At 36.4% G+C, this 26651-nt stretch overlaps 9 non-coding genes across 9 annotated transcripts; all 9 read right to left on the reverse strand.

Moving 5' to 3' along the window:
- Positions 1–9647: 9647 nt before the first annotated feature.
- TRNAS-UGA (transfer RNA serine (anticodon UGA)) lies at positions 9648–9729 on the reverse strand. Its single transcript has one exon. It is a non-coding gene; the product is annotated as a tRNA-Ser (tRNA).
- A 241-nt stretch (positions 9730–9970) lies between these two features.
- On the reverse strand, positions 9971–10052 carry TRNAS-UGA (transfer RNA serine (anticodon UGA)). The gene has a single exon. It is a non-coding gene; the product is annotated as a tRNA-Ser (tRNA).
- A 280-nt stretch (positions 10053–10332) lies between these two features.
- TRNAS-UGA (transfer RNA serine (anticodon UGA)) lies at positions 10333–10414 on the reverse strand. The gene has a single exon. It is a non-coding gene; the product is annotated as a tRNA-Ser (tRNA).
- A 241-nt stretch (positions 10415–10655) lies between these two features.
- On the reverse strand, positions 10656–10737 carry TRNAS-UGA (transfer RNA serine (anticodon UGA)). Its single transcript has one exon. It is a non-coding gene; the product is annotated as a tRNA-Ser (tRNA).
- A 279-nt stretch (positions 10738–11016) lies between these two features.
- Positions 11017–11098, reverse strand: TRNAS-UGA (transfer RNA serine (anticodon UGA)). Its single transcript has one exon. It is a non-coding gene; the product is annotated as a tRNA-Ser (tRNA).
- Positions 11099–17233: 6135 nt separating this feature from the next.
- Positions 17234–17315, reverse strand: TRNAS-UGA (transfer RNA serine (anticodon UGA)). The gene has a single exon. It is a non-coding gene; the product is annotated as a tRNA-Ser (tRNA).
- A 1193-nt stretch (positions 17316–18508) lies between these two features.
- TRNAS-UGA (transfer RNA serine (anticodon UGA)) lies at positions 18509–18590 on the reverse strand. Its single transcript has one exon. It is a non-coding gene; the product is annotated as a tRNA-Ser (tRNA).
- A 273-nt stretch (positions 18591–18863) lies between these two features.
- TRNAS-UGA (transfer RNA serine (anticodon UGA)) lies at positions 18864–18945 on the reverse strand. The gene has a single exon. It is a non-coding gene; the product is annotated as a tRNA-Ser (tRNA).
- Positions 18946–19191: 246 nt separating this feature from the next.
- Positions 19192–19273, reverse strand: TRNAS-UGA (transfer RNA serine (anticodon UGA)). The gene has a single exon. It is a non-coding gene; the product is annotated as a tRNA-Ser (tRNA).
- Positions 19274–26651: the final 7378 nt, after the last annotated feature.

Genomic DNA, 26651 nt, shown 5'->3' on the forward strand with positions numbered 1-26651 from the left:
CATGGGTTAAAACTCTTTGATAATTCGGACTTTTCGCATTTACTACGGAGACACTATCTATATACAACTCACAAATTCCTTTTAAAAATGCAAGTCAAATCACAATGGAGAGCTGAAATGCTTTTGTCAAAAGTTGGTGGACCAGGACAGCATCGGAATCTCTTGACCCTGGACAACGACATCATATTTGCAATTGTTCGTATGGTGCAAATCTTCGGATGATCTGCTGTCCCAGCCCATCAACTTTCGACAAAACCCTCTAAGCTCTCCATTGAGATTTAAATTGCATTTTCAAAGGAATCGATGCGTTGTAGAGAGTGCCTCCGTAGTAAATGCGACAACTCGCTATTATCTTGCCATTGGATTCATTATCACTAAATGGATAAAGGTTGAAATAATGAGGTGGGTTTTCTTAAATATGATTTTATCTTATTTTATATCACAGCAATAGCCTATGCCCGTGATTCTCACAGGGACCTGGCCACAGAGGATTAACTCGGGGTGCTGAGCATTGTCAGAGCGCCCCCAGTAACAACAGAATGATAATCATCCATGCGCCGGTCCCTTGATTCTGGGTATTTTTCCATTTTAACTTTTTGTGTACTACAAATACAAACAGTTCCAAAATTGATGCAGTTTCAGTCGCCACAAGGTTACCAATAAATACATTCAAATGAACATCATTAAAACGAGATTCATTTGGGCGTTTCTATAGATTTCACTTTTGAAAATAACTTTCAGCTTTACTGTCCGAAGATATCCCAGCCTTTTTATTGTCTTATACATGTTATAAGGCATGGGATGTTGAAGTTCAACTCAAAACTAAAGGTAGGCCTATACATTTACAAACGCAATCACTATTACTGAAAAGGGTTTAGAAAACTAGAAAAGTAGAGTATCTACGTGTATAGAAGTTTAAAATATTTTTGGCATCTTTTTTTTTCTGCAACTTCCAATAAAACATATCTTTCGTGTATTCGTGCACCGAGCTTTTGAACTTGCACCTTCTCGATGCGACCCACATGAATACACCCCAAAATATCTAGGTTACCCTCCGGCTTTCCCTCCCTCGCGTCTTTTGTCGGCTTTATGGAGTGAAAAATAATAACCCAGAACCCTAATAAAATACATCCATAGACCCATTTCGTAAAGGGTTACAACCATTGTAACTTTAGCTTTATGGCAACTACCATGGCAACACAGCTCAGCAGCCAATCAAAATCAAGGTCTCCAAATTAATAATTGTTGTAAGTGTTTATGAAACGGGCCCCAAAACTATTTATGCCTGGTCTATATAGTGCCGATAATACCCGTAAAATAGGACGAAAAGAATGGGCACTAAAAAGAAAGGAGGAGCTGTAATCATTTGGTAAAAGACCCTCTGATGTTTGACTGCTCGACAAAAGAAACTGACAGTTGCCATGACGTTTGTTGTGTAATTTATAGTCGGAGGTTCATATTGGTTAATTGTGGGAGGTTTTGGATATTATATTCTCATGGATGGAGGTGGACTTAGTTTCGTAGTCACAAATACAATAACGAGAAGTAGAATAATTAGGTCGGACTGTAATCAGAGAGCTATTGACTTCAAAGAGTTTGGTCCTTTGATATTACTGGGATAAATTAGTTTTTAAAAGACCAAGTTGGGTTTGACCCGACCGGAATACCAAAATGTATCTTCCTTTTTTTTTAAACAAGGATACTATTCATTTTAAGCAGTTTTAGATAATTTTGTCTTTACTGCCAAAACTGAACATGCTTAAAGTAAACTTTAATACAAATCTCAAAAAAGTAAAAAAATAAAATAAAAAAAAAATAAAAAAAGAGGCGAGCATAACAACTATTACATGTTAAAGAACATGATGAATATGCTATAACCATGCGCATGGTGATGATCATGGGTTGCTTGTTCGTTCATTAGACTTTTTTTTAATGAAGTGTTAAGTTTTTCTCTACCTGCATATACATTAATTGGTTTTAATCAACCTACCTCATTATATAAGATCAATAAGAGATTTCAACAGATTCAAAACATATACCTTTTTAAGAAGCGCATGTATTAGCCCTATACAAAACAATAATCTTCCACACGCATATATAGAGACTATTTATATGGTATTATATGGCATTATTCTGAGAACTGAATATAATAATAATAATAATAACAATAATAATAATGATTATTATCATCATTATCATTATTATTATTATTGTTGTTGTTTTGTTTTGTTATCATTATTATTATTATCATTACTATTATTATTGTTATTATTATTATTAAAAAATATGAATATGCATCAATGTCAGTTTCCCCACAAGCTCGACAAGTTAATTAGGATTGTCCATGAATGAATGAATTAATAAATTGTTAAGTTTTTCATGCCCCTCTGGGATGCAGCCACGGTTCATGCATAGACCTTGGCCTCATTTCATTAAAAAAGTTGCTATGATAGCAACTCATATGTTGGAATATCAAGTACCATGACAACAGTGATAATTCCGCTTCCTGATTGGCTCTTCCAATGGAAGTTGACATTCCCTGAAAGAGTTACCATCATAGTAACTTTTTCATGAAATGGGGCCCAGATGATGAGAGTAAATTACACAATACTTTAATAGCAGCACCAATACGCATGTGTTTCGTCACCTTCAAACGATGCCCGGCGTGTTTACATCTAATTCACCCGATATTAACAGTTCATGTGTCATTCGCATTGACTTATTTGATAATTGATTAATTTACACGGAAGCCGTTGACATGGGCCTTGTTTACGATGTTTACACGTTCGTTTCGCCACCTTTCCTGCTTCCATTGGTTGGGGCATCCGAAGAATGCTCTTTTTTTTATTCCCGTCACTCGATGTCGCCGTCACTCGCATGCGTCCCATCAGCGACGAATCGGATCTGATTTATGTGTAACATGTTCATTGGTCATGAAGGTATACGTCCAACTCCATGTTTTGACTAGAAATGAATAGTGCATTTTAGTGTATACGGGTAGGATGATTCTTTGATTCTTGATTGGTGGGGGAGGGGGTTTATATTCTTGCTGTAAAGAGTTGTATTATTTTGTATTCTAATATTCTTTTCTCTTCTACCAGTCTACCATTTTATATTTTATTTCATTCAATTCTTTTCTATTCCATTCCTTTTTTCTATTTTCTTTTTTAACAACACGACATGCAATGTTTTGTTTTAATTGTAGGTTTTATTCATATTACGTCTTTATTATAATTCTGAATGAGTTTCAAATGCATTTTAATAACGAATGAGGCCATGTTCATCCAAATAGACCAATAACAGCATTGACACAACATTTGAGCATTTGAAGAAAAAAAATACATGCATGATATGCACGCGGAGTCATACTTTAATTGCATTAAAGGGTCTATATAAATGATGAACATCATATTAAATACCAGACTATGGTTGTCATACCCTCAGCATCCCCGGACCTCGTGGGGGATATTAACGATCAACATTGGACACAAATCAATTTAAACCAGCATATTCTTCCTTTGGTTCACCTATCCCTTGGATCTCATTGCCTATATTAATGGCACGCAAGTGTGATACGGACGTTTCAAATATAGATGCACTGATTCGGAATTCAAATCTCGCAAAGATCTTGTCTGCAACTGTACGTAAGAAAGGGGAGAATGGGTACGAAGACATCGTACGAGAATCATGAATATTGCAAAGAAGTGCATATGATATGAATATGAATTTAATGTGAGTTCAAAGTAAGAATGCAGGGGGGGGGGTAGACTGATGGGCGGGTCGAGAGGGGGCTAGGGTGGGGTGGGGGACGACTGGTTGTATCCAACTTAGGAAAGACAACTTTTAAAATGGTATTTGTATCACATATTGCAATTCAATTTCTTACATCTATAAGAAAGTGCTGAAAACGAATTTCATAGGCTGTTGGCAGACAGTCTTCATTTTTAGCACACGTATATGTCTTTACTTTATTCCTTTCGAAGGAAAGTTTTTTTTTTGTTCCTTTGAATCTCAATGTTTCATTACAGATATTTATTTTTTTGTTCCAGATTTTAAAATAGGAACTTTACCTTATTTTTCACATGAGTATTGCGTGATATGGAAGTATGCGCCCCCCTGTGATTTATGCAAAATATTTCGATCGTGAAATGCGGTTTAATGGGGGGAATGGTTATTTCCGTATTTGGGTTAAAATACACTTCTGTTGTTTTTTAGAGAGCAAACAGGAATGAGTGAACATTTTGGAAATTAGCAGCGATGTTTGGTCCCCCGGCCTGTCTCGTAGGGACCCCTTCCTCCCATTTCACTTGTCATCTTTGATCAGTGCATTGCTCTAACTATCATGACGACATGTGAGGCAAGAGAGCCTTATTGAGTTACTGTATGCATGGACATATAGGACTAAATGAACTTCATGGTTATACTGTGGCTATATACTGATAAAAAAATGTGGACATTTGATTTTGATCTCACAAGAATTAAAGATTTTCCACATTAAAAGGCTTTTTTTATAATTTGGTTCATGAAATACACGCAATTGAAGATTTATTGATAATCTTTATTGCATATTCGATTTTGTCCAATATCATCTTCAATAATCTAAACTATTGAAAAGTTTGTACTATTTTCTCGGGATAGCCATGTAACTTTTTTTTGCTGGGAGGAAGATGTGGGGGAGATTGGAAGAAAGGGGAAGTTGAAGGGTGTGAGGAGAATAGAAGATGCACGTGGACTGTGATGTAATGAGTCCAAGCATATTGAAAAGCGAGCGAGAGATCTTAAAAAAACTTTTATAATTAAGTTCTAATACTGTCATAGATTTTGAAATTATACTCCGATTAAAAGAATGATATTTCACCCTTTGCTTCATCTACTTTTCTTTTCTTTTTCCTTCTTTATTTATTCCTCTTTGTCGTCGATTTTGTTTGTTTGTTTGGGAGGGGTCCTCAGTGCCCAAGACCCCCATCTATGTCTGTTCAGGTGGGCAGAAATAAATAGCAGATGGGGTAAAATATTCATATTAGATTTGAACAAAAAGGTGGAAGCTGTATTTTCGCCGTTTTATGAAAATTTAATTCAACAGAAACAAGCGACTGAATCACCAATTGACTAATGCAGTTAAACATTCCATTAACACTGCACGGATGCTAATGTCATTACTATGAAAAGAGGGAATGGTTTTCTATAAGCATTAATCCGTCTCAGTACACAACCTAATCTACTTTTAAAGCGGGATGGAAATATTTGATATTTATCTAAAAACGCCAAACGCAAATACAACACTTCACGCGTGATCCAGAGCTGCGCGACGGTCTGTAATATTCTTGCATGGACCTATGATTCTTGGGAGCTTCGAGTGAGTCTTGCATTCTTCGTACATAGTTGAACTCTTGAGTCATAGTACAGAATAGACAGATACATCTATTATAATTATATTTAAAAAATTAAGTTGTTGGTTCGTGCACTCGCCTTATTGACATTGCCTATTTAAAAGAAAAGAATATTCGTTTTCTAATGACATATTTCTCTGTCAGCTTTTCTTAATGTTACCTTTATAAGAAGGCATCATAACCGTGGTATCAATATAGTGGCCGATTTTCATCTGTCTGTTATATTGTGAGTTAAACATGATTGTTATCGGTTCTATTGGTTGGTTTTTGTATTAAATCACTGATATTCATCAAAATTGTGATGTCTAGAAAGACAATTTTTTTTAAATCCCTAAACTAAAAAGTGACTCCTTATCATTGTGTATAGGCCGACACTCTTACATAGAGGAATTGAAACTATAAATCCACATCGGATGTGGCTACTGACCAGTCCAACTTTTATTTTGAATCCTAAAGATGTGTTTAATCTAAATTGATTCGAATTGAAATCTTTGGGGTATATATCCGGCTGGTCTAAACTACTGCCAATGTCATGAATGTGGGCCCATTTATGATTCAGACAGACATGCAGCTCATAGAATCGTCCGTCAAATTACCGGAATTTTCTTCTACACACTTAAAATGTTGGGCAACATACTGTCCACTGCATGTGTTGGGTAACTTGGTTAAAAAATATAGGCCTATAGTGGGCAATTATTATCCAATTGAGCAAATTGATTACCCAATTATTACTTTTTAATACCCAGTTTGGGCAGATTTTAACCATGCAAGAGTTGTGTGGACAGTATGTTGCCCTGTGATGGTTAAAAATTGGGCCTTTTTTGCCCAACCTTTTTAAGAGTGTACCACCCCATCCGCCCCCCTCTCTCCCTTCTTTTTTCTTTCCTATTTATTTCCCCCATTTTTTCTCTTTTAATGACTCTCCTCCCTTTTTCCTTCCTACATTTTTCATCTCTCATCTTGTCTTGATCTCATGTATCAATTTCTTTTTTTGTCAATAAATGAAAATAAAACTTGGAATGGTATACCTTCATGCACTCTACAAAACAGAGAGTAAAAAATTACCCAATATTGGGTAGAAAGGGAACATGCATGCTTGCCTGGTAATTTTTTCCCCTCAATATTAGGCAAAATGCAGGTTTTAAAGTTAAATTCCAACGCAATATGGCGTAAAATGTACAAAATATTTGGTATCTTTTTACCCAACAAACATGCATGTTCCAATTTTACACAATATTGGGTAAACCTTTTTTTTTGGGGGGGGGGGTGTGCGATGGTCGGTGAGGGTGTGCGCGTATTAATAATTCACTCCCGAAAAGTGTACAATGACGAAAGATGACAAACACCAAGAATCATTTTTAACAAACTAACAAAACAACACATACAACAACAAAAAAGTTCATTTATTTACGTAATGTACACCGGCCGTTACATGAATCATGTTTAACATGATTAATGTGCAAACAGTCGGGAGAAAGTGACGGTGGAACATTGAATTGTTGAGATGTGAGTTACGATGTCAGATCAGAGCATTTCAACACGAATGTTTAATGTCTAAAAGGCATGAAAGGCGTGATGCTATGTGAACATCGGTTTAAAAAGGGAAGAGCGAGAAAAAAAAAACACACAAACTTCTCTTCATAATTATTGGCAGAGATTCATTTTTTTTTTACTTTTGTTTTTACTGACAAAAACCAAAGTCATATTAATTATAAAGCTGATACTCTTGGTACAGCAAAAGCGTTTTATATACGTTTTTAATTTTAGGGAATTTGAAAGTGTAAGCCTTTATTTTGTAACCTTCGTCATGTTCATATCCGGGCATGGAGCGGAAATTTTCAGATTACTACACAAAAATAACGGTTCTCTCAAATTGATCGGCAATGAAATCAAAGAACTTAAAAAAAATACATTTTTGCAGTCATGCTTCTTCGGCCAACATGGTGTTGGTAGGATTTTAAGGTGTGAGATTGGTGTCTTTAATGATAAATGGGGGACACGAACCTTGAATATATTCTATGATAAATCAACAAGAAAGCTAAGTCAAACAAACTTCATCACCGAGACGCAACGCAGAGATAACAACCTCTACTCCATCTCAATGGTCACATGAAATTCATGTCCTCCCAAAATACTGTCCTCTTTGGGGAGGTAAGTAAAAATAATTTATATATGTAGAGTAATTACTTAATAGCCTATCTTTGTCATAGTAAGATGAAAAGAGAATCACACAATAATTTTGCTCAATAAAATGCAAATTCAATGTAAATATGTGCAAAAGAAAAAAAACAGGTCCTGATACATGGCCGTATACCCCTAGAAATTTTGAAAACGTACACATTTATTTTACTGAAAATGTTCACAACACTCACCAAAATAAAATACAATAGCGCTCCCATGTCAAGCTCGGTCGCTTCGCCCCCTTGCCTTCGCTTTGAGTTTCTTCGAACATTTGTACTCGATCTTGCCCCCCCCCCGGAAAAATATGCGTACCTCTACGGCCATGACCAGGCTGGGCATTGCTAAGGTACATCCGAGGTCCATCATGTATCTCCATGTGGTCAAAAAAAACTTTTTTGCATTTCAGAATTTTGTATAGGCCTACCACATTTTGGAAGAGTATGATGAAATACCTCCACTACCAAAATTTGGTGCGAATCGGTCCATAGGGGCCTTAGATATGACCTCATGAATACGTAATAGCCCCATTGAAGTTAATGTATTATTGGCCTGGTTCTACAAGTTAGGAACCAGCCAATAATACATAATTATGTATTCATGAGGTCATATCCCAGGCCCCCATGGACCGATTCACACCACATTTTGGTAGTGGAGGTATTTCATCATGCTCGAACAAAATATGATATAAAAAATGCTGAAAAGCAAAGTTTGAAAATTAATGACGTCACACTTCGGTACTTCGGTATTAGTTTGACCTTTCAATCGCTGCTTCCATTTAAACAACCATCCATCCATTCTTTTTAGTTACGTTGTTTCAGCAACAGTCTTCTTAGTGGATGACGACTAACCGAGGGACAGGTTTTCAGGCGACATAGAAGTTGGAATGGAATAGATGTAAACACGACAGGAACAGAAGTGATAATATATTGTTATTACTGTATACAATCAGATAGTATCATTGTCAGACTGCATGTCGAAAAGGATTAGTCCTTGCTGGTCTTTCCACCTCCATCGAATGTTTAAACTGATAATATCAGAATAAGGGATCAGACCAAAGATGATGTAGGACGGTACCGTCTAACCTAAAACTATTCTTCTTCGAAATTCCGAACATTTCAGATGTCAAATGCGATCATTTCGTATTATTTTGTCTTTTTGAATGTTTGAAATGTCAAACAATATAAGAAAAAAGGATCAAAATGTATCTCTTCTCATCCAGTCCTGTAAACCTGGAATTTTTTGGAAAGTGACCGGCAAGGGTGGGGGAATAGCGACGGGACGTCACCCCCTCCCCCTTGCCGAATAAAAATAGTTTCAATGATTTGTATGTAAGTTATGGAGCGTATAGCAAGACAGCTTGAAAATACACATTTTAATCATATGCCCCCGCCCCCTTGCACAGTTTATTTGAATCCAGGTGGATGTTTCATAAAGCTGTTCGTAAGTTAAGACGACTTTAAGCACGACTGGTATCCTTTCTTGTGGTAAATGGTATATTCATTGGCGATGGTTAAGCGTGTAAGAAAGAATCACCAGTCGTTCTTAAAGTCGCTCTTAACTTACGAACAGCTTTATGAAACGGCCCCCACAATGTAAAAACGCTGTTTAAAATTTTAAGCACGTTGTTTAAGCCCGTCACTCTAACAACTACTGTTTAAACTTTTTAAACAAATGTTGTTTAAAAAGTTCAAATAATTACAAAACAGTTTAAACAACCTGTTGTTAGAGTGACAGGCTTAAACAACGTGCTATTTTTTTTTACTGTGCAGATATATTAATTTCCCCCGGTATAGGCCTACCGTGTGAATCAATCTGTGTTAAACGAGAATGATATGAGAAAAGGAATGAAACTCGTCATTGTTAACACACGGTAACACTTAGAGTCACATACCGTCTCAGACTGTCAAAACCAAGAACAATCTATAAAATGTTAATTTTCAAACTAAGCAAAATTGTCCTCTGTAAACAGAAGATTAGCAATAGATCATTCTGTAAATCAAACATATCGGGGCGCCGCGGCGCCAAGACGGAATAATTGGCCATCAAGAGTTTGACTCTTAAAAAAAGAGAAAGATACGCTGCGAGTAGGGTTCAAACCTACGCGGGAAGATCCCATTGGATTTCAAGTCCAACGCCTTAACCACTCGGCCATCGCAGCTTCATGATGCGCTAATTGTCTGTTGTTTTGTTCTTTTCCACTCTTTCTGATCAAAATAATTAATCGACATGCAAAAAAATAGAAGGAGGATTGTGGAGGAGATTCGAACGTCGTCGAACAAAATCGACCATAACTCCATGTCACACCTTACGGACTTGACACAATCAATTCCATCGTCAAACTGTCAGTGCTTTGACGGAGTAGTTGACAGTCATGATTTATGACTTTAAAAATTGTATAACGCTGCGAGTAGGGTTCGAACCTACGCGGGAAGATCCCATTGGATTTCAAGTCCAACGCCTTAACCACTCGGCCATCGCAGCTCCATGGTGAGCAGATGTTCTGTTGTTTCTTCTCTTTCCACTCTTCTGATCAAAATAATTAATCGACATGCAAAAAATAGATAAAAAGCAAACAAGTCATTACAGACTGAAATTATTGTGGATGAGATTCAAACTTGGAACAAAATCGACCATAACTCAATGTCACATGCACTTTACGGACTTGACACACTCAATTCCATCGTCAAAATGTCAGTGCTTCGACGGAGTATTTGACTGTCATGACTTAATTACTCTAAAAATAGGTAAAACTAATAAATAACGCTGCGAGTAGGGTTCGAACCTACGCGGGAAGATCCCATTGGATTTCAAGTCCAACGCCTTAACCACTCGGCCATCGCAGCTTCATGATGCGCTAATTGTCTGTTGTTTTGTTCTTTTCCACTCTTTCTGATCAAAATAAATAATCGACATGCAAACAAATAGAAGGAGGATTGTGGAGGAGATCCGAACGTCGTCGAACAAAATCGACCATAACTCCATGTCACACCTTACGGACTTGACACAATCAATTCCATCGTCAAACTGTCAGTGCTTTGACGGAGTAGTTGACAGTCATGATTTATGACTTTAAAAATTGTATAACGCTGCGAGTAGGGTTCGAACCTACGCGGGAAGATCCCATTGGATTTCAAGTCCAACGCCTTAACCACTCGGCCATCGCAGCTCCATGGTGAGCAGATTTTCTGTTGTTTCTTCTCTTTCCACTCTTCTGATCAAAATAATTAATCGACATGCAAAAAATAGATAAAAAGCAAACAAGTCATTTCAGACTGAAATTATTGTGGATGAGATTCAAACTTGGAACAAAATCGACCATAACTCAATGTCACATGCACTTTACGGACTTGACACACCCAATTCCATCGTCAAAATATCAGTGCTTTGACGGAGGATTTGACTGTCATGACTTATTACTCTAAAAACAGGTAAAAATAATAAATAACGCTGCGAGTAGGGTTCGAACCTACGCGGGAAGATCCCATTGGATTTCAAGTCCAACGCCTTAACCACTCGGCCATCGCAGCTCCATGAAATGTGAATATTATTTTGTTTCTTTCTTTCTCCCAATAAACTTGTTTTAAAATCGTTTGAAATGTCATACTCATACAATCGAAAAATTGACGTGAATGAATAAATAAACGGACAATATGTTGCATTGTATTCATTGGCAGTTTAATTGAAATATATGACGTAATATCGCTAACTGTTTTAACTCTTCATCACTCCAACTCTCATACTTTTAACTGTGACTGGACATGGATATCCTTATATAATATGCTGTAACGCGCTTTGAGCCATTCTGGGAAAAGCGCTCTATAAAACTTGGCTATTATTATTATTATTATTATTATACGCACACTTTATACCTTCCGTTATATTGTTGATCAGCGAGATTTGTGAGTGCCGGGGCAAGCTTCTGATCTTCTCTTTCCAAACCTTTTCTCTTTCTATTTTCATTTTCCCATTTTTTCATTTTACTGGTTTTATGTTCATGTTGTAATTTTTTATTTATAAAATCTACAAGAATATTTTTATTAGGAGTCTGCACACTACAAGTTCCGCTTTCATATCAGCCTCCTCCATCCCAACCTCTTTATATGATAATTTTGATTACAATTGTTGTACATAGAAATTTGCTATCATGTTTCCTGCTTTAAATTGTATATCAAAATGTACGAAACTATAGTTTTGAATGTTGGAATGAAAATAAACGAAACGAAATGAAATGAAATGAAATATCAGAAAGCAATGAAATTTCACGTAAAGAATGACACTGTAGGATGTCACACTGTGTGAAGGAGAGTATCTTAAATATAATGTTTTACCAGTAATATTGACAATATTTTCATATCAAAATTGTAAATATGGGGCCCCGAATTTTTTATTCATTAAATTGTATGGGGTGTCGGGGAGCACATTTTGAATATTTTTTCCTCGCCCGTTATTGCTGTTTCCAAAATGTCTTACTTCATTTTCAACAGAACAAAATAATTTGGTCGAATATAATTACAATGATAGTTGCAAATGAAACTTATACCAAAAAATATAAATTGAGGTAGGTAAAATTATAGCAAAGTATCATATAAAACCTTTTACGCCCTATGGGTATAAAATTTGAATTCTGACGCCCCTCATCCGTTTCTCCGCCTCTCTCCCATCCCTCCCCCTTCTCTGTCACTCTCTCACCATCACCGCACATAGCTGTCGGCAGATAGTATCAATGAGTTGGTGTTATCTGTCTGTAATCCTAATCATTTAGAAAGAAAACCATCGTGTTTTTCTTACTGATCTTCAGACTTTCCTGATATGCGCGTGTCGGAGATTCTATTCCAACTCAAGCACCGGTCATCGTCACCATCATGTATAGTCAGCTTGCGACCCAGGCATCCTTCTGCATGTCATCCATTTGCTTTTAATCTGTAATCTCTTCCAATAGTACATTTATCATATCCACTTTATTCGTTAGTTATTTACCTACTCAATTTCTATGATACAATTGTATTTCATAATTTGACCAATCAGCTACTTTTATCCAACATGAGTCGATCGATAGTTCATCAACAAATTTAGTCACAAATAGATTTTCGGGTATCATTTTTTTTTCATTCATACCAATAATTACAATAATTTCCGTATTCTATAATAATTCCATGATTCACGTACCCATAATCATGATAATAAATCGGTTTTGATCAATATTTCACCCACTATATTTAATTTTCGATAAATAATTTTAATTTTCAATATATAATACGTATACGTATAGGGATATAATATTAATTTAATCATTCACCTTGTCGCCCTCTACTGTTTTTGAGTGAGTAAAAAAAAAACACCTTGACACCTCACAAACCCCAATTTAAGGGAAAAAATATGCCATGAACGCATAATCATTGTAATATGGCTGGAAATAGTATTTTCTCCCAAATAATTTGATACCATATAATATGTGGTATGCCTTCACGCTTGGATAACCAATAGGTAAAATTTGCAATGATGTAAATTTAGATTTGCGCCAAAGTACGGCATGACTGCAATGAATGAACCCCAGATGCCAATTTGCTAATCTTTATTTCAATGAAATTAATTTAATATGAATTGATACTAAAAAGTGTTTACTAAATAATTACAATGTAAATTACTGAAAAGGTGTTTTGAAATGGATTTTAATGCAACCCTTGTAGGATTATGACATCATTGACACCCAGATTCATTCATTGCAGTCATGCCTTACGTTGGCGCAAATCTAAATTTGCATGACTGCAAAGAATACCTCCTGATCTTCCAAGCGTTAAAACATATTACGTAGATATGGTATCAAATTATCTGGGAGAACATACTCTTTCAGGCCATATATAATAATTATGTGTTCATGACATATTTCCCCCCCCCCCCCCCTAAATTGGGGATTTGTGAGGTGTCAAGTTTTTTTACTCACACGATAGTAAAGTTGGAATTAAAATGGTCCTGTTTTTTTCAGTCATCTTGAAGAAGACGTCTTCTTAGTCGTACGATATTACTTGAATTCAGAAATCAGAATTTCTATTTGAGACTTTAATCTTCGGTATTTATTACAAATTCAAATGCACACACATCTCGTTAATTTATGCGGACCTTTGAACGGCCCCAACACTGTCTAACGTTGTGTGTTTCGTCCAAATTTCGTCATGTTTCGTCATCCCAATCCCATATGTCTGAAGCGCTGATCTGAATTCAGATTTGACAGTGGTCTTCAGGCACACAGGGTGATTGAAACTTGTATAAAGTGGGTCTTCACACAAGACTAGCGCAAATATAACTTGCTGTGCACAATTCGACGAGAGGGACCGTAGGATGCATATTCAGACCACTTTCCTCGAGTGAAAGGTTTGCACAGCAAACTCTTCTCCTCCAGCCTTCGTCTGCGTTGCTGCCTCATGAATGAGACGCATCAGAACTTCAAAACATTCAACCAGTGCAGCTCGAGACATCGATAATACTAAAGATAGATGATGATGGTTTGAAAACAATGAAGACATTATCGGTAGAAAACTGGGAGCATTCAGTGGGTGAGCGGAATTCTCCTTATATCATGAAATAATGAAAAGAAAACATCAAATTTTATTCATGATTTTATTGATTTCATCCCACGTTATTGCTCTCATGCTGTGGATATATGTCCCGTCTCATATCGTGTTTTGACGAGACTTGAAGGAAAAGGAACATACTGACCTAGATGTATCAGAAAGATCGTATATCATGGTTGTCATGGTAACGAGATGTCATCACTTTGAAACAGGACCAGGGAAGAAGACGGGGTTCTCTATAATAAAAAGCTTGACTGACATAGGATCGGGTGGTGTGGGTGTGTTGTGAGGTAGCGTCTCCACAAAAAAACTTACATGAAACGGAGTGCCAATCGTCCACTCACCACATGGTCTACATTCATTTAGTCTAATGCCATTCCGCCCATCAACATTTCGTCTAACAACAGTTTGGTCCAATAACCATTTGGTCTAATCATCACTTCGTCTGATCACCAGTTCGTCTATGACCATTTCGTCTCATAACCAGTTGGTCTATACTCGTTTTACTTTCATTCATTTTGCAAATTAACACTTAGTCTAATTAGACCAAATGGTATATGGACTAAATGGCTATTGGACCAACTGATTATTAGACGAAATGGTGAGTGGACGAAATGGCAATTTGACCATGGGGATATTGGACGAACTGATGGTAGACCAAACGATAGTAGACGAGTTGGCAATTGGATGAATTGGCATTGGACCAAATGAAAATAAACCAAACGGAGGGAGGAGAAATGGTGAGAACTGTAAAATGAATGGAAGAATCGGGGGACGCGGAACAATTTTGAAAGTTTTTTTTTTTTTTGGGGGGGGGGTGAAACCCCTCAGCCCCCAGCCCGAGTTGATAGGAGTTGAATATGCTCATATTCAATATTCTCTGTGGTGATTTCAAATGCCTGAACAGACTCTTGACCGCAATCTTTAGAAGTAGGCCCCTAACACAAAACAGTGAGATCACTTCTTTAATAGTAGGCCTATTCATAAAAATGTTGAAGAAATATTCAAACGTCAGACCAATTGCATATTTAGGAACAAGAATGTATAAGCATGGACCTGTAAGGTAGCAGCCATTATAATTATACACGAAAAGAGAACCACGGCAAATTCTTGAAAATCGGTGGGGGGCTTGCTCACAGTATTTTCAGTTATTTTAATCTTATATTATTTTGAAGCTAAAAGGGTTAGTTATTCATGTTGTTTATGTTGGTTATCAGGGCAAAGACTTGTCCACAGGGAAGCCACGGTGGAGATGACAGAACGGGAGCCTCTCAAGACACCACGCCAGCGTCTCGGGGCAGGGATTCTCTCAACTCTCGTTTCAAGTTTCAGGGGATGTCTTGTTGTGCTATGTTTCTTGTTCGTAAATATTTTCTCTCCCTCCTTGTTGGGTGGTCATTGAGATGTGCAGGCGCCAGGGAAGACAGAGGAGAGATGAGAATATGAGATGAGAGATGCTGAGACAAGGAGAGAGAGAGAGAGAGAGGGGGGGGGGGAGAGCGGGTATTTTGAGATAAAATTATGATGGGTATATAAGGGCGACCAAAGAACAATATGGCGAATGCAGAGAGGGAAAGGCACGATAATGAAAAAGAGAGAAACACGGGAGATAGGCGACCAAATAAGAACTTTTAAAGAAAAGAGAAGAGAGAGAGAGAGAGAGAGTGGGAGGGAGGGGAAGAAAGAGGGAGAGGATGAGAGACTAGCCTACCCCCCCCCCCAGAAAAAGGGGAAGAAGGGATATGAGAGGAAAAAGGGAGAGAAAGAAGATTAATAGGACAAGAAGCAAACTAAACTTGAATCTTGTGTGGACTTCATTGTTTGATTTACCATGTCTTGCTTGCAATTTGTTACCATGGTAACGATCATCCATCTTTCATGCCCTCCTATCATATTTCCTTTCATCTTCATGCCCTGCGCCCCTTCCATTTTTCCTTTCTACTCTTTTTTCCCCTCTTTCTAACAATCAAAGATATAATATCATCCGTCTTCACCACTCCATTTTCATCATTTCGTCAGGGGAAATTATAGGACAAAATTAAACTCGTAAATTTTCTTTCTGTGGTCTAAACAGCAAGTTCAAACCAAAAACATGTGGTTGTTGTTTAATGATTTTTGACTGTCTGGATGCTAAACCAAATTAAACATTTAAAAAAATTATTTTAAGTTAGTTTCATATGATTATCATCATATTATATGATCATGAAACATATACTTGATCATTGCAATCGAAAAAAAAGAAGAAAAAAACGACCCATTTTAATTTTTTATAGATCTACAGTCTTTGTTTGATCAAGAAACTCTTTTTAATGACTCCTTTAAATTTATACATCGTATGTTTGTACCAACGAAGATCTTTTTTATTGTATTTTTTTCTTCAAACAATATCCCCTCATATATGAAAACATGGATCACCAATATAGCACTAAAAATATCATAACATGTGATTATATTTCAAAACACAATCAGATTGCGGCATAAATTACTTTGCAAGTTCGATTTTTAATATGAATCGTTAGTATGAGACATCCTCACCCAAATGATGGAGTAATCATTCCCCCATCATGTCCATAAACCATTTCATGTGATTTTTTCAACAATGAGAAGTTCACATGTAATATTTGCTGTATGAAATCACCAAAGCAAATTTTAAAAATATTGCTTGGTATGAAAATAGCCTTTCCTATATTAAAAAAAATAGTAAAATAAAAAGGGAGAAACATTCTGGTGATCTGAATGAAGTAGTGGCTAAAATAGGGTTGTGGAGTAATAAATTATTGATTCCAAAATTCGTAAGCACGGATGGAATTAACAGGGCTTTTCGGTTCTTCATTTTAGATCATTAAAGTATTTTTGGTAACTTGACCGAGGGTTTTCCATTTTAGCAGGTTAAGAGAGAAATATGTTTATAGGGTGGGATCTTATGTAAATTATTGCGGCCAAATAATCAAACGATGCGAAAATAGGTATCTATCAAGTAATATCAGACGGAAAATATTTCGAGCGATGAGATTTTACGTTTTAAAAAAAGTAACACAAAATCGCTAGACCATAACTTCCCTGGTCATAGTTATAGACTCGAAAAAGGATAATCGCTGCGAGTAGGGTTCGAACCTACGCGGGAAGATCCCATTGGATTTCAAGTCCAACGCCTTAACCACTCGGCCATCGCAGCTCCGTGATAAGCATGCCTTGTGATATTTTCACTTCCCCATCATGTCCATAAAACATTTTAAGTGATTTTCTTTTTAAAGGTCAAGTCCATCCCAGAAAGATGTTGATTTGAATAAATATAGAAAAATCAAACAAACATAACGCTGAAAATATTATCAAAATCGGATGTAAAATAAAAAAAGTTATGGCATTTTGAAGTTTCGCTTATTTTTCACCAAACAGTGAGATATACACAACTCACATGACTCAGTGACATGCATATGGGTAATTCGATGATGTCCATCACTCACTATTTTTTTTTTATTGTTTGAATTATACAATATTTCATTTTTTTACAGATTTGACAATAAGGACCCACTTGATTGAACCATATAGTATTAAACAATCCTAATCCCACATGTTCATGGAGGAATTAATCGTTGCTTCCCTTGACAATGAGGAGAAAATTAGAATACTTCATATTTCATATAATAAAATACATAAGAAATAGTGAGTGGATGACGTCATCGGTATCCTCATTTGCATATCGACCAGGATGTGCATATAACTGTTTTGTGAAATTAAGCGAAAGTTTAAAATGTCCTAACTTTCTTATTTCATATCCGATTTTGATGAAATTTTCAGTGTTATGCTTGTTGGATTTTTCTCTTTTTATTCAAATCATTTTTTTGTTGGGGGTGGACTTGTCCTTTAACAATGAAAAATTCACATTTAATATTTGCTGTATGAAATCACCAAAGCAAATTTAAAAAAGATATTGCTTGGTATGAAAATAGCCTTTCCTTTATTGAAAAAAATAATATCAAAGTAAAAAGGGAGAAATATTCTGGTGATCTGAATGTAGTAGTGACTAAAATAGGGTTGTGGAGTAATAAATTATTGATTCCAAAATTCGTAAGCACGGATGGAATTAACAGGGCTTTTCGGTTCTTCATTTTAGATCATTAAAGTATTTTTGGTAACTTGACCGAGGGTTTTCCATTTTAGCAGGTTTAGAGAGAAATATGTTTATAGGGTGGGATCGTATGTAAATTATTGAGGCCAAATAATAAAACGATGCAAAAATAGGTATCTATCAAGTAATATCAGACGGAAAATATTTCGAGCGATGATATTTTACGTTTTAAAAAAGTAACACAAAATCGCTAGACCACAACTTCCCTGGTCATAGTTATAGACTCGAAAAAGGATAATCGCTGCGAGTAGGGTTCGAACCTACGCGGGAAGATCCCATTGGATTTCAAGTCCAACGCCTTAACCACTCGGCCATCGCAGCTCCATGATGTGCTAATTCTCTGCTGTTTCTACGGTTTCCACTCTTCTGATCAAAATAATTAATCGACATGCAAAAAATAGACAAAAAGCAACCAAGTCATTTCAGACTGAAATTATTGTGGATGAGACGTCGAACAAAATCGACCATAACTCCATGTCACATGCACCTTACGGACTTGACAAACTCAATTCCATTGCCAAAATGTCAGTGCTTCGACGGAGTATTTGACTGTCATGACTTATTACTCTAAAAATAGGTAAAACTAATAAATAACGCTGCGAGTAGGGTTCGAACGTACGCGTGAAGATCCCATTAGATTTCAAGTCCAATGCCTTACCCACTCGGCCATCGCAGCTCCATGATGTGCCAGTTGTCTGTTGTTTCTTCTGTTTCCACCCTTTCCGATCAAAACAATAAAAAGACATGCAAAAAGGAGCATTGTGGAGGAAATTCAAACGTCGTCGAACAAAATCGACCATAACTCCATGTCACACCTTACGGACTTGACACACTAAATTCCATTGCCAAAATGTCAGTGCTTCAACGGTGTATTTGACTGTCATGACTTATTACTCTAAAAATAGGTAAAACTAATAAATAACGCTGCGAGTAGGGTTCGAACCTACGCGGGAAGATCCCATTGGATTTCAAGTCCAACGCCTTAACCACTCGGCCATCGCAGCTCCGTGGTAAGTAAGCCTGATGCTATTTTTCAATTTTCTTTTCTTTTTCTTTATCAAAAGATTATTATTTCCTCGCCAAATTCAGGTCTATTTGCAATAGCGCCATCTACGACAGGAATACTAATGTACTGGATATGTCTTGAATCTCGGAACCTTGTAGGTCCATGGTCTACATGGGTGCAGAAGTAGAGAGTGAAAATAATTTGAGAAATAAAAAAGGGGTGGGAGAGGGAAAGAGAAGAAAGGAGAGAAAGATGTGGGAGCGGGTTGGAATGGGCGGGGAGGGGGGGATATAGGAATGGGGGACCAAGTAACTTATGCAAGTCACATCTTCAATCTCAGAACTTAGGTTGAAAACCTTATATGGTTACCTCCTTGGTTACATACGGTTCCTTGCATACTGGTTAGAACTAAACAATATGTATACTCCACTCCCACGTACTTTCCTCTAGCAAAACCCACATAAAATCAAGTTTTACAATAACAAACCCTATCTCCTGCTTCTTCATGTTGAAACCCATCGCTAGCGGCCGTCTGTCTGCTCGCGTCCCCGGCGGACCGGCGTGGGAGCTGGGGAGAAAATGCCCGGTATGTCAAGAGCGGCTGCGGCTTAGATATACCCTGCTGGCCATATTGCGGAAAACACTTGTCAAGCCAGATTTGGGGAAGGTCGTTCAAAATTTTCTCGCACATGCAACGAAAAAAATATGTTTTTGTACGGGCATGTAATAGATGTTTTACCCTGGGTTTGAAAAGTACAACGTCAACAAAACCAGGGTAAAAATAACTGAAGGCCAGAGGGACGGACCCAGTTGCCAAAAAGTTACTACATTCATTACTTTTACTTGTATCATTGTAATCACATTGAAGTTCCCTATATTTCAGGACTCCCTACTCCCTGCTATAATCCTTAGTTTTTTTTACTGTCTTTAGAATTGATCAGCAAAACAACAGATTGAAAAGAAGCAAACATGACAAAAAATAACCAAGGATCCCCTCCCCCACAATAAATAAATAAATAAAATCCACACGTGCAACTAACTTGCTTAGATAAGGATTTCGTCTGCACCCCCCCCCCAATTATCACAAATCTTCTACAGCTATAAACGTGAATGGAGCAAGGTCTTGGAAACCCCACAAAAAAGCTTACAGGTATTTCTTATCTCCAAACTCCAAAAGCAGTGAAAAGGGGATCATCTTCCCACCGTTTAACCCGACACGAAAAGCAGGGAGGAAAGGTGTGCACAAAAGCATTAGCGTAATCACCTCGCCAAGCAAAGCCACGAGAGTTTTTATGGCTTTTCTATAGAGCCACTTGCATAAGTCCCCCATTAAAATTCAAAACGAGCCCTTGTGCTAATTTCACGATAAACAATCAACTCCCGTTTGTTTGCCCCTTATCTTGATAAAGAACTTCGTTTGGAAGTTGTGCTTAGGCATTACAAACCCATTAGTCCAGCCTGAAATCTATAATGACCTCCTACTTTGGATCCACTTGTGTTTACAGTTCAATTCTTTCGCACACAAAGGCGTTATACTCCAATAATTCCCTATTTCGTGTATAGGGGATCCAATCCAACTGGCAACACCGTGTAATAGTATATTTTGACAATTTTTTCATCAATCAGTGACGGCTGCTGGTATGTATATGAATACTTGATGTTAAATTATTTATGTATGTACCACATGCAACTAGATAATAATAAATATTGGTGAAGGTTTTAGGAAAATCCATCAAAGGTAAAAAAAAGGTATTGATATCTTTAATTTTTATGTGTTACGCCCGGTGTTACGTCATTTGAGAGTAACTTTCCCATGTATCGCGTAGTAAAAAGCAATTAAATGTCATTTTCGAAAAAAAGAAAAAGCAATTAAATGTCATTTTCGAAAAAAAAAAGGTTTTTATTGCACTTTCAGTATAATCAATATAAAAATCAAAGAAAAATACTCCTCATGAATCGTTATAAATTGAAATTCATACATTTGATATTACATGACGTAATGGGACAGTTGCTCACATTATGACGTCACAACTAAAAAGTTTAGAACGCTGATAACTTTCTTAGTTTGGATTTTCCTCCAACGTTTAATAAAATCTTCTTTTTATAATTCTAGTATTTTTAAAACAAAATTTCCGTCTGGGAAATTTCCCTTTAAGTTCGCATCATAGGTAGAGGTCCCCTGTCACTGGTGCCTTGTACACCCTCTGTTTAAAAAACGAAAATATGCAACATATTTTAATGTTTATGTGGCTGCGATCAAGGCACAATAAGTCACTTAATTTCCCAAGGATTAACATGTATTTTGAAAGGATAGGTCCACAATTGCTGTCTGTAATTAATGGAAAGTAAAGGCTATATTCGTCAACAAACCTTCACCTGGCAAAACAACCCAACAAAGAAGATGGCATTTAACACGTACTTGATAAGATGCCCCCACAATCCCTCTGTCTCTCTTTATAATGTATATCTTTCTCTCTTTACTATATAGCTGAAAAAATATTCCAATCGTTTTTTTAAATCTATTCTCTATCCCTCTATTTTCTCTCAAGCACAGTTACACCAACGAAACCGACTCAAAACCGGCCAATGGTATGTCATTTGAGATAACGTAATGGATGTGGTCGGTCTGGTGTCGGTCTCGCCAGTCTGACCGAATACAACATCACCCCCGCCCCGCCCCTCTCCCATTTCGAATCTCCTCTTTAACGAGCATCTTCTTTTGCCCCCCCCCCCTCTCCTTCCCGCACTCTCTATTCGTTCTTTCTACATGCACAATGAGTACACTAATAAACTAATGAATATGGAAAAAAAACACTTAGCAATGGTCTTTCGATAAATCATGAGGGGGATTAAAGCCTAACAGATATACAATTTTTTTTTTATATAAAAGACTGAGCAAGGATTTAACAAATTTTGAATTATAAGCACTCTAAAAACACTGAGTAACATTTTACTCAATATTTGGTAGAAAGGGGACATGTTTGCTGGGTATTTTTGTTTTACCCCATATTGGGCTATTTTAACGCAACATTGCGTAAAATTAACAAAAATATATTTTTACCCAACCAACATATGTTCCCATTTTCCCCAATATTGGGTAAACATTTTTTTTAGAGTGAGGACACGTGTATGCTTTTTGCGGATGAGGCACCAATATCATATGTGGAATCTAAAGCATGGAACCCGGAGATATTACTCAATGAATTTTATTTAATATATCAGTGATATCATAAACTTTTAATTTATATTTTACTGGAATTTTGCTGTCTATGATAACTTTTCTCATTTCACCGATTCCTCAAAAATTTATCATGTTATACTGAACACTTTTTGTATTCGTGATCTTTCTGATTTTAAAGTATTTAATCCATTCATTATTTGTATAGAACCCAAGTTACTCTATCTTTTATGTATGTATAGTTATTTTATGTTAACAGGACCATGTTGAAAACAGTCAATCTGAGATTGTTATCCTGTATAAAGATATTTTAATACATAATTAAATAAATGAATAAATAAATAAATAAATTCAATGTACAGAACAGGGTGTAACACTCTCAAAACAAATCAGTCAAAATGGCTAATTAATCGGACAAGCTTGGTGCAACTATCATTCTCGTCATATTTGACTATTTTCTAGTCTTATTGTACCAGAACATGGTTCATTTTTACTAGAATGTAGTCAGAAATGTGACTAGACATATCAGTTGCACCGAGCTGATCTAGTCAATTTGACTGATATGTTTTAAGAGTGTTTTTTTTTAACGTGATACAAATTTCTGAGTAGAGTTAATATTTTGAATCAACATACATTCCATGTTCCTTCGAATTCTAATCATATTAGAAAACCCTTTTTCAGGGAGGAGGTATTTGTGCTCAGTTATGGAGCCAGCAAAGAGGAGTCTGGAGTCTACACAAATTATTATAATGAGGAGTAAATGAGGGAAATTATATACAAAACTATGAATGCTTAAGATAGATGACTAAGTTGAAAACATGTAGGGCGATTTTTGGACCAAATCTTCTTTGTAAAAGATTATTTTAAATTGTCCGATCCCCTTACTGCAAACACCTCTATTAAACATCAATTTAAATCAAGTGGTTTCTTGGTCGAACCAAAGGAAACCCGACAAGAGAATAAATAGGTGGGACCCTGGCCTGACGCAATTAGTATCCCAGTGCAGATTTCATCAAGGACAGCGATTATACAGTTTATAAAATTGATGATTATGGTGGTGTACACTGAACAAAGTGAAACCGTAAAAAATAGATGAAATGGATTCACACAGGCTTGGGTGTTATTTATCATTCATACTACCCCCCGCCACCCCCCCCCCCCAACCACACACACCACCCCGCATCCCAATAGCGTAATGAGCTCAAAATTTTGAGGGGGCTAGATAAGGCGTATCGCGTAAAATCTATTAAAAAAAAAGTTGCGAGCGAGTGAAGCGAGCGACCAAAATTTTTGGCATTTCTATTACAAGAATAAAATTTGGCCATAGATTTTGATAAAATATTCAGAAAATATCATATTTCACCCTTCTCTCTTCCTTTTTTCTTGGTCATGAAAAAGCCCCCCCCCCCATCTGTACGCCAGTCCCGCATCCGTACAATAGATCGGACGAGGGAGGGGCACAAGCCATCTTTTTATGGACCTAGGTACCCCCATACATGGACCTACCCTGGGTAATAAGCGCTGCGAAAAAAATAATATCCCATTGGAGTAAAATTCATCGAGCAAAATGCTGAAAATTTCAACAAAATCTGATGAACGAAGTTATTAATTCATTAGCATTATTATGTTAAAACAGTTACATACATGCGTCATGATTACCGCAATCTCCCCTTCCTTATCATCAAATCATTTAATATTTTCACAATATACGAATGACCGTTTGGAGCGATGATTATCTTACACATTATTTATAAAATCTGTTGTTACTTCTTTTTTTCATTCTTGGAGGACAAAACTCGAATATAACTTGATCATACATACAATGAAATACAAAATACCAGGGATATTACATCATTAGACAAGACATGGAACTATTTCACCAAAATAATGCAGAACTTTCAAATGTACATGTAATAGCTTCGTTATTCCTCTTCCGATTTTGATGAAATCTTCAATGTTTCGTTTTCAGATTTTACGTACACGTATAGCTTGTTCAAATCGTTAAATTGCCAATTCGTCCACTCACAACATGGTCTACCTTCATTTAGTATCATGCCAGTCTGTCCATCAACATTTCGCCTTTCAACCATTTCATCCTATCATCACTTCGTCTAATCATTCACCAGTTGGTCTATTGTGACCATTTCGTCTCAGTTGGTCTAATACTCGTTTATTTTCATTCATTTTGCCGAATTAACACTTAGTCTAATTAGACCAAATGGTACATGGATTACGGACTAAATGACTTTTGGACCAACTGATTATTAGACGAAATGATGAGTGGACAAAATGGCAATTAGACCATGTAGATATTGGACGAACTGATGATGGACCAAATGATAGTAAACGAGTTGGCAATTGGACAAAATGGCATTGGACCAAATGAAAATAAACTTTCAAATCATATCATTTTCAGCCAGATACACCCCATTTAAGATATATCGAACATACACACGTCAAATCTACATTTTGTACTCAATTATTAAACATATTAATTAATATGCATTTTTATTCATTGGCATAGAACAAAGACAATTGATAGTGATAGGATTGGTGGGGGGGGGGGGGGTACTGTTCATGATGATGATAATAATAATAGTCAGTACTTTCATATCATAACTCATAGTTTTACATAAATAATATCAACAGTCAATCTGTCCACACAGATTATCGTAAGGCGAAATGGTCACTGATAAACCAATGATTTCATAACAAAATAAACAAAAAATATATATAAACTGCATGGTTCATAAAATATGTCTACGTTCACTCTTTTCAAAAGAAAAGAAAGCATTCGGTTCTACATTGTAATTTCATTTGGATGGCAACTGTGTCCCTTGAAACTGCAATAACAATCACATATCATTATCGCACATGACGCCCAAATAACGGAAAAATTTAACAAGGTTAAAAACAGACCAAACATAAAGCGATAAAAATAATATTCATTTTCATGTTTTGATGGACCTTTTCACTGTGACCGTAATCAAGGGACAAATCATAATTACATTAAAGAATAAGGTGACAGTTGTGAATATTTGGAATTTCATAAATCACAATGATTAAAGAATATGCATATTTGTCAATGTTGTTCCTTCTTGATAAATCGTCATGTTGTGATACATTATACAAGACGTATCGCCGAAATAATTGATTTTAAATCAAAATCAAACGATCATACAGCTTGGAAATAAATCTACCTTTACTCAGTCAATAGTACAATAAAGTCAAATTTTGCCCCATGCGTGAGATATAAAACAAATGTTCTTGCAAATCATTAGTTCCCCCTTCCATTCAAAATAAAATGATTGACTCTGCATGAAGCAAAACATGATATTGTGCTTAAACGAGGACAAGAGCCCAACGTATTGGACAAAGAAACCCGTTTCAGCACAGGACAATTGTACTCACAAAGTTTCATCGAACCGTAAACAATACCATACCAGTAAATAAAACAAATTAGCCATCATGATGTGTAATCCGTGACTCATACATATTTCCTTTTTGTTTTATGCCACGAGATGAAAGATTTCGATTGGTAATTCAACACTCATTTCCGACAGCCAACTTCGAACATTGTACGACGTCGTAATAACATTTCACAGTTTTGTCGGCGATGAAATTGTTTTCGATAATTTATGAAAATGGTGTATGACTGGCTCATCATATATATATTCACTGATTGAATATTGAAAGTATTCGTAAGGTATACGTGTACAGACAGTTATGCAAATACATACATGATGTATACAGTGTATGATGGAGGCGCGAAAACATCAGTCACTGTCCTCCTGTAGGCCCTAATGTACTCCTTACTACATCGGATAATAGTATCCAGTGACTCATCCTAATTCATCTTTCCCATCTTCACCAAAATGACACTGATATGAGAACCAATTAGTTATAGGAGGTAAAAAATGGTACAAGAAAACTGCATGATTCAGCTAAGCACCTTTAGTAATATAGGAGCATCTTTTAACAAATTTTGCACCTTTCTGCACCAGAGTGCACCAACACCAAGACCACCAAGGAACGCCTTTAAAGGTGCTCATATTGAGTCATTCTGTGGCAACTGGCAACCTTTTCAAAGTTGCAAATTTAACACTCTGAAAATAAAGTGCTAAATTCAACACTTTCGGAGCTCGTATTGCTAGTGACTGCATTTTGATGCTGATTTCTAGCACTTGGGAAGATGAAA

The sequence above is a fragment of the Lytechinus pictus genome, chromosome 4, assembly GCF_037042905.1.
Source record: "Lytechinus pictus isolate F3 Inbred chromosome 4, Lp3.0, whole genome shotgun sequence".
Classification (NCBI taxonomy): domain Eukaryota; kingdom Metazoa; phylum Echinodermata; class Echinoidea; order Temnopleuroida; family Toxopneustidae; genus Lytechinus; species Lytechinus pictus.